This window comes from Mastomys coucha, unplaced genomic scaffold (genome assembly GCF_008632895.1).
Source record: "Mastomys coucha isolate ucsf_1 unplaced genomic scaffold, UCSF_Mcou_1 pScaffold20, whole genome shotgun sequence".
NCBI lineage: Eukaryota > Metazoa > Chordata > Mammalia > Rodentia > Muridae > Mastomys > Mastomys coucha.
Window position 1 is genome coordinate 24,847,477 of NW_022196903.1, and position 9,405 is coordinate 24,856,881.

A 9,405-nucleotide genomic window follows, 5' to 3' on the forward strand; every position below is an offset into this window, starting at 1 on the left:
TCTCTCTCTCTCTCTCTCTCTCTCTCTCTCTCTCTCTCTCTCTCTCTCTCTCTCTCCTCTTTTCTCCCACAACCTTCAGCTCTACTGTCCGCTCCTTCTCTGCCCAATCACAGGCTCTAGCCTTTATTTATAAATTAAGGTGGGAAGGGTTACAGGAAATCACCTCAGTGCTTACTCATTCCTTGTTTGCAAGCCCTCATAGGAAAACAGAATTAACATCAAATACAATTAGCCCCAGGGCTATCTGAAACACTTAGGCAGCTCTGCCATATGCCCCACACACTTGTTTGTCTGTAGGCTGAGGCCCTACTGCCACTGTCCTTGGTAGTCTTCAGTATGCCAGGGTCTCCACAGCAACTAAGATTGCACCTTTACCAGTGGCCTCCTGGCCTCTCTTCAGGGACATCAACTTGGTCACATGGTTCCAGGCCTCAGTTTCTCTCCACAACCCCTCAGTTCTGAGGTCTCCACTGCAACTGGGGCTGTACCTTCACCTATAGCCTTTCTGTGCCTTTCATAGTACCAAGTCTCAGCTGCTCTCCATGACCTTCTCATTCTTGAGCTCTCATGCCACAAATACTAGTACCACATGGGAAACATTTCAACATTCCCAAGTTTATTTGCCAGCTTGAGATATAGCCATGACCCCTCTGAACCATAGCTTGCTTCTGTGTACTAACCCTGAGGAAATACTTCCCTGAAGATCTTTACCCAAATGATGCTGGCCTTTTCTTAACCATAGATGATTTTTCAGCCCCAGCTATCCAGCATCCATCAACCCAGTAAAGCAAAGGTTCCACTTGTGCAGATTTTTTGTTTTTGAGACAGGGTTTCTCTGTGTATTCTTGGCTGTTCTTGAACTTGTTCTTCCTTAGATTCTTAATCCAAAATATCATGCTTAAAACCTTGATAGAATGCTTTATATACTCTCAAAACTTCCTTCTGAAACTTCACTAACCAGGTTTCTAGTATCTATATTTCTGTCCACAAAAGTAGCTTAGCAAGAGGCTAGAGAGATGCCTTAGTGGTTAAGAGCATTGACTAGTCTGCCAAAGGACCTGAGTTCCATTCACATGACAACTCACAACCATCTATGAGTCTACTAGCTCCAGTGCATGTGGCATTTTCTTCTGACCTCTGTGGGCACCAGGGATGTACATAGTGCACACACATATACATACAGGCACAACACCTTTACATATAAAATAAAATTTAAAAAAAATTTTTTTTGATTAGCTGAGCAAGCCAGAGGGAGCAAGCCAATAAGCAACATTCCTCCATAGTCTCTGCTCCAGTTCCTGTCTCTGGGTTCCTGCCTTGAATTCCTTGCCTTGATTTACTTCAGCGATGCAGCTGTAACCTGTAAGCTAAACAAATCCTGTCCTTCCTATGTTGGTTTTGGTCAGTGTGTTATCACAGCAACAGAAACCAAACTAGGATATACCTGCTGACTAAAATTTATGTGTAACTTCCAAATTCCCATAGTTCTTTTGGGTTCCTTCATAGGTATGTATAAGTAAAACAAAAAAAATTTTATTTTATTTTATTATTATTATCATCATATATATATATATATATATTTTGCTTTTTCAAGGCAGGTTTTCTCTGTATAGCCCTGGTTGACCTGAACTCACTCTGTAGACCAGGCTAGCCTCAAACTCAGAAATCCACCTGCCTCTGCCTCCCAAGTGCTGGGATTAAAGGCGTGCGCCACCACCTCCCAGCTTGTCAAAAATTTTTTTGAGTTATCTGGCATGCGTGTCCTCAGTTGAGGTCAAACAAGATAATGCTTTGCCTTCTTAATTGCTTCTCATACAATAAATATCTAGTAATTTCATGATCTAGTTAGTGGTCGTTGTTAGAGGGTTTGGTGGCATTTTTGTTTATTTTGTTTTGTTTGTGTGATTTTACTGTTTAAAATGGCTGCCAGGGCTGGAGAGATGGCTCAGTGGCTAAGAGTACTGGCTGTTCTTCCAAAGGATACAGATTCAAATCCCTGCACCCACATGGCAGTTCACAACTCTCTGTATTTCCAGTTTGTGGTAGGGTGGGGAAGGAGGAGGGGTGGGTTCTGATACCCTCACACAGACATACAGGGAGGCAGAACACCAAAGTAAATAAAATTTAAAAATAAATGACTGCCAGTCCTAAAGTGCCATCTCATGTTCCTAAACACAAAAAAGCCTATACTGTGTGTTACCCAGAAAACATATTGGGGCTGGGCAAATGTCTCAGTGGTTAAGAGCACTTGCTAAGGACCTGGTTGCAGTCTCTAACACCCATCTGGTGGTTTACAACCATCTGTAACTCCAGAGGATTCAATGCTTCTAACCTCCACAGGCACCAGGCATGCACATAGTGTATGTATATATAATGCAGGCAAACCAACATATACATAAAATAAATAAATCTAAAGAACATTTTAAAAAGAAAACATGCTAGTTATTTATATAGTGGTATTGATTGTAGGTTTGAACTTAATGAATTTAATATATATTAAATAAGATGCCTTTAAACACTTTCAGAGCTGTGAATGTGTCATGTGACAATACATAGTTTAGCATATCCAATGACGTTGTTTCAGTGTCTAGTACCAAAACAAACGAAAGCCTCCTGTAATCAGAAGCACTCCTAAAACAAGGTTATCTGTTAGTTGATCACATGCGCCTAGCCCTGTATTTTCCCTAGAAGCAGTTTTTCATTATTGGGAAGTTTAGTGTTCATGCCAGCTTTTTTAAATTTTTGTTTTGTTTTGTTTTGGGGAGGGGTGTTTGTGAAAGACCTCTGTGGGGAGACCCCCACTCAAATCTCGGGAGGATGTGCACCCAAGGAATCACGAGAGACTGTCTTGATGTAAACACATGAGGCAGTTTAATATTGGAGCTCCAGGTTGACATGTATCTCACACAGGCGACAGAGGAATCAACCACGAGGCTCAGGAGTTAGGGGTTTATATAGGGAAAAAGTCTGAGGGAACAAAGGAATTGGTGTGGCTATACATGATTGGCTATTTTAAATATCAGCTATAGTACGTGCAGATCAGAGTGGGAATTCCTAAGGTTGGTGCTAATCTGAGTCAATAGAGCATCTGGCTGACCTTAAACTATATCTAAGAGGACCAGATGACCCATTACTCAGTTGGGTCATGCCAAGGCCTACCCGGACATATCTAAAGAACATTTTAAAAAGAAAACATGCTAGTTATTTATATAGTGCTATTGATTGTAGGTTTGAACTTAATGAATTTAATATATATTAAATAAGATGCCTTTAAACACTTTAAAGGCATCTTATTTAAACTGCATGCTTTCTCCTCCACATCTTCCCGGCCTGCTAGTTCCCAGAATGTCCCAACAGCTCGCCTGCCCCTGCCCCTGCCCAGGCCCATCTGGACATGCTCAACCTTGGTCCACTGCGTTCTCCTCAAACCTGCAATTTTCCCATTAGCCAGCACAAGTCTTAAACTTAACTCTTTCATTTGTTTTTCAAGATAGAATTTCTCTGTGTAGCCCTGGCTGTCCTGGAACTCACTCTGTAGACCAGGCTGGCCTTGAAATCAGAAATCCACCTGCCTCTGCCTCCCAAGTGCTGGGATTAAAGGTGTGGGCTACCACACATACCAGCTTTATGGGATGTAACTGCATCAAACAACAGGAGTCAGTGTGCTTTGCATATTTGTCTGCATGGATTTTAAAGCACCAGACATTATAGCTTACTCGTGAATACAAGTTTCAGAAGTTTGCTTCCAGACAATAAGTGGTTTTAGATGACATGAAAAAAAAAATCCACTCAGTTGTTTTTCTGCAGTGCTGGGGATTGTACCTAGGGGCTTACATGTGGTAGGCAAGTGTGCTTACCCTCAAGCTGCATCCTAACCCTTTAAATCTTCTTGAAGAGTCAACAACTTACTAGCCGTACCAGGTGCCACATGCCTTTAATTCCAGCAGAGACAGGAGGATTTCTGAGAGTTTGAGATCAGTCTGGTATACTTAGTGAGTTCCAGGACAGCCACAACTACATAGTAGAGCGACCCTGTCTCAAACAAAAAAGGAAGTCAACAATTTTTACTTGTTGTATTTTTGTTTCTTGAATAGGTGCTAGCTTCTGCTAGGATGCACTCTCTAAGAATGGCTATGCTTAATTGACCTGCTTGGATCTCAATGCACTATTGTATATTTGGTTATAAAGAAAGCTGAAAAACTAACCAAGTTTTACAAAGTAATTGGATTCATTTTTGACATGAGAGTGGCAGGTAGAGGGATGACAGTAGTTTTTGTCACAGACATCAGGACTGTCAATAGAGTTTGTCGGTGTGTGGGAACTGAATAGTATGTTGGAAGTGGTTGTCCTTCACATTCTTTCTTCCCATGATTTCTCAAGTCTATCGTTTCATTTTCTTCCATATAATCTGGAGATTCAGACTGTGGCTGCTTTAAGACTGACCATAAATTGTTCTCATTTCTGGCTGCTGTGCTCTCCCTTGAAAGTATCACTCACAATGCCACCATCTTCCCGCAGAGTGTTTTTATCACACCATTCTGCAGAGATTGCTACCCTACTTAGAAACTGGCTTAGCTGCTCCTTACCTATCTTCAATTACTATCTGCCACTTCTCTTTCTTTAAACCAGTGTCTTTACCTACCCGCTTAGTTCTCTTACAGTCCCCTCCCTTCACATTGATTCCTTGTCTCATGGTTCGTAGTATAGAAGGGGAGACCTATTTCAGATGTAAATTCTTTCATCCCCCACCACCAAATCTACAAAGCTCTCAGTGTTTACTCCTGTTCTCCTCTTGTTATACATAAATATATGCTAATATATAATATCTAATAATATAAATATATTATTAGTATTATTCTATCTACTACACATTTATTTTTCTCTCAATAGATGAGCAATGTTGTATATCCTTAATGTAGAAAATTAGAAAATGCACCAGCAATTTTGGAACCATTAAGTCTTGTTAGTCTCATAATGAGAATAGTGGTACTCAGCAGTTGGTCCTCTATATTCTCCAAGTATACATTTGTGGATTCACTGACTGCAGACTGAAGATATTAAAATAAAAGTTGCGTCTGAATAATTTGACTTTTTCTCTTGTTATTATTCCCTAAACAATACAGTATAACTACTACATAGCTTTTACTTTTTATTAATTATTATGAACTACCTAGAGATGGATTATACAGAAGATGTGTGTTCTATATAAATACTATGAGACCATTTACTTAGCTATCAGATTTTGATGGGGGGAGGGTATCCTGGAGCCAGTCTCCACCTCCTACTATTGTGGGGAAAACTCTACTTAATCCATGTTGATTACAAGAGATTTCCAAACACTTAATGTTCCCCAAAGTATTATCAAAAGTTAAAGACAAAACTGGACATGATGTTATATGCCTTCATCCTGGAAATCAGGAGGTTGAATTGCCATATAACCAGTACCAGGCCATCCAAGACTACATAGTTAGATCCAATCTAAAATAAAAAAAAAAAAATCACAGACAGATGTTTCATCTCTGCCACCACTTTAAATCAGTGCTGTAAGAATCTAAAGGAAGTTAATTGGTTCATTTCTTAGATACTGACTTCTGGGCTTATAAACATGGACCACTACACCTGAACCTAAAGTTTTATTCATTGTCAGCAAACATTCTACTACAAAACTACATTGCGACCCTAACCTAGATAACTCTGGTATTGGAAATGTTCTTTTTTGTTTGTTTGTTTGTTTTGTTTTTTGTTTTGTTTTGTTTTTTGAGACAGGGTTTCTCTGTGTAGCCTTGGCTGTCCTGGAACTCATTCTGTAGACCAGGCTGGCCTTGAACTCAGAAATCTGCCTGCCTCTGCCTCCTTGAAAATGCTCTTATCTGTGAGTAAGATATAGGTGTATTGACTTCTACAATTTTATCAAGCTACAACCTTTTGATTTGTGGGGTTCTTTTTTTGTTTTGTTTGTTTGTTTTTTGTTTTTTTGGTTTTGATTTTGTTTTGTTTTGTTTGTCACTAAGGTTTCTCTGTGTAATAGCCCTGGCTGTCTTGGACTTCCACTGTAGACCATGCTGGCCTCAAACTCATGAGATCTGCCTGCTTCTGCCTCCTGAGAGCTGGGATTAAAGGTGTGTGCCAGTGTACTTTTTTATGTAGGTAAATTATGCTTCTAGAAAGTTTATTTAAAAGGAAAGAATGTAGTAAAAACTCTGCATTTAACCTTTAATAACCACATACTTCAGTATTTTACCTGCCACTTTCAATGCCCAATTCCATAAAAAAATTGAGAGTTCTGAATGTAAACTCTTTCTCATTCTCTTTTTTTAGGGTTTCAGAAGTTTTAAGGTAAACTTTGACTTTTCTTTGAGGCAGGTGTGAGGCAAACTGAACCCTGACCTAAGTAGGTCTGTGTTTGCTATGTCAGGAGAATTGTGGGTTTAAGTCCACACTCCACTCCCAGGTTAAAAGTCTTAGCAGGAAGGGAAGACAGTAGCTTGGTGGTGTTCAAGTATACTGCAGTCTCTAATTGCTTAATTGCTTGTCTGAGAAACCTGGTTGGATTAGTAAGTGGCAGGAAGGTACACATAACTGCCTGGTCACAGCTTAGTTATACCTGTTTCTGTTTGCCTTGTCACTTCCCACTCACACTTGATTCCTTTTCCTTCCTCTTCCTTCTGAGGTACCTGTCCTAGAATCATCTTCTCTCAGCTAACTGCTTACTCTTAGCGGCTCAAAGTCACTGTCCGTTTGCTAAATGTTAGCCACTTGAAATACAGGAAGAAAACACTAATCTCAGTGAGACCTTAAATTCTAGTGTGGAAATAACAAATGACCAACTACCGTATCAACATTAATATGTACTATGGCAGGGGTTTATTCAGTAATTGGCAGACTTGAGCCTGTGTTTAACCTTTTTATTTGTGTATGCGTATGTTGTGTGATTGCACACATATGCTTACCATGGCATGTGTGGGGAAGTCAAAGGACAACTTTCCAGAATCAGCTCTTGCCTTTCATGTTTGTTTTGAGACAAGAATTCCCTTGTGTCTTGCTGCTGCGCCCAGGGGAGTGAGCGTCTGGGGTTCTCCTGTCTCTGCTTCATGGTTTCTGTCATAGCATTAGGATTGCATATGCACATCACTGCATCCAGCTTTTTATATGGGTTCCAGGAATGCAAACTAAGGTTCAGGCTTGCATGGTAAGCTTTTACCCACTAAGCCATCTCCCTAACACTATTGACTTGATGTTTTGGGACAAGTTTTCTTGTAACCCCAGTTGACTGTGTAGCTAAGGCCGCTGAGAATTCATTCTTAACCCAGACTGGGAACTGGAAATTCATACTGAAGGAATTTACAGCCAAGCCGTAAAATTTGAGAGACACATTTATGTTCTGTGAATATTTGCTCACTGAATGGAAGTAGGAGAGTAAGGAGACCCTAGGCTCATGGCAAAGCCAAGGCAGAACATGCTGAGGACTTAGGGCTTTACTTGGAGTATAGTAGGGCAGTTTGGGAGCAGTATAAAGGAGAGGGTGATTTGATCAGATTTAAAATAAAGAAGCTACTGATGGTGGTGTATGTGTAAGGGAGTTGAGCATCTCTGCAGGCCTCCACGGGTGGAAAGGGAAAGAAAGTTCTTCCTTCTTTTTTTTTTTTTTTAACCCGCTGAGCCATCTCACCAGCCTCTCCTCAGCATCCTGGACATTTGGCAAGACTCAGTCAGAGTGGGCTTCTAGTAACATTTAAAAATGGATCTCATGCTTGTCTTTAGATGGACACAACTGTGCTCAGGCAAGAAGGGACACACAGCAAGCAGTATTGTAGTGTTCTTCCTTCCATTGCCCCTCTCCTCTCCTCATACCAAGAACTCTTACACTTTCTTTTCCTTTCCACTTAAATACAGCTTCTTTGCTGCTACACCTCTGACTGATGGCATATCCTTTACTGACTTTTTTCTTGGATAATACATTTTCTTACATTGATTGACTGTAGTAGTAATGGGGATTGAACCCAGGCGGGGCCCTGTCCATAGTAGAAAAACATTCTGCTGAGATATCTCCATCTTTATTTTTTTCCCCTGTTGCTAGAGATTGAACCTACATCTCTCTTCCTAGGTTGAAGTCATCTTGAAGGCAGAGACTGTCTCTAGGGTGCTAGCACATTGTGGGCACCAGTGAATATTCATGGTTTGATTAAATGGATGAAGTTACTACATGTAAGAAGAAAAGATAGACTTGAGACTGCAGATGTAGTTGGTAGAATACTTGCCTAGAGGCCCTGGGTTTGATTCCCAGCCACTTAATGCTGGCTTGGTGTTACAGCCTATAGTCCTAGCACTTGGGAGGTAGAGACAGGAGGATCAAAAGTAGGTCATTTTCATATATATGTGTTTGTGTATATTATATTACACACACACACACACACACACACACACACACACTCTCATACATAGTTTGAAGCCAGTTTGGACTACTCCTTTTTTAAGTACCTAGGTTTGGTTCCTAGTATCAAGATGGCAGCTTACAACTATCTGTGATTCTAGTTCTAGGGAATCTGATGCCCTCTCTGGATTCTGCAGGCACTGGACACATATAGTGCACATACATATATGCAAGCAAATACTCACATAAAAACTTTTTAAAGACCCAACAATATAAAAATAGTATTATTATCGTGCTTTAGCAGATGAGGAACAAAGGTCTTAAAAAGTTAAGCTTACTTGAGGATAGCACAAGAAGTGTTGGAGCTAACCTAAAGCCTGCTAAGTCTTTACCATGTCGAATCTTCAGAACATGGTGGGACTGAGAGGTGAGAGTCCTCCCATGAGTGAGGAGGTGAGACAGGAGGACAGACTCAAGTCCTGCTTTTGTTTTAGCATTGGCATTTCAAGCTTGATGAGGTGTGGTAGCATCCTGTTCTGGCAAGATGTTTGACAGAAACAGCTTATAAAGGAGAAGGTCATTTTGTGTCATGGTTTCAGATTTTCATCCATGGTCATATGACCACTTTGATGGTCACCACAATCTGATCACCAAGTCTCAACACATCCAAACCATAACCAGGTATGGGGACATCTGAGGCCTACCACTTCAAACTAACCTTATAACTAAGTAAACTGATCTTTGAACCCAGGTGGCTGGGAACTTTAGCCTTTAATAACCAATGGCTTCGGGCTGGAGAGATGGCTCAGAGGTTAAGAGCACTGACTGCTCTTCCAAACGTCCTGAATTCAAATCCCAGCAACCACATGGTGGCTCACCATCATCCGTAATGAGATCTGATGCCCTCTTCTGGTGTGTCTGAAGATAGCAACAGTGTACTTACATATAATAAGTAAGTAAATCTTAAAAAAAAAATAACCAATGGCTTCTGTGACTAAAGACTCATGACTGCATTTTTTTTTTTTTTTTTTTTT

The 9,405-nt window shown here is 40.5% G+C and overlaps 1 protein-coding gene across 7 annotated transcripts in view; it reads left to right on the top strand.

Annotated features, from left to right (window-relative positions):
- Positions 1 to 9,405, top strand: part of Ahcyl2 (adenosylhomocysteinase like 2) — a 153,605-nt gene that overhangs the window by 83,217 nt on the left and 60,983 nt on the right. The window lies entirely within an intron of this gene.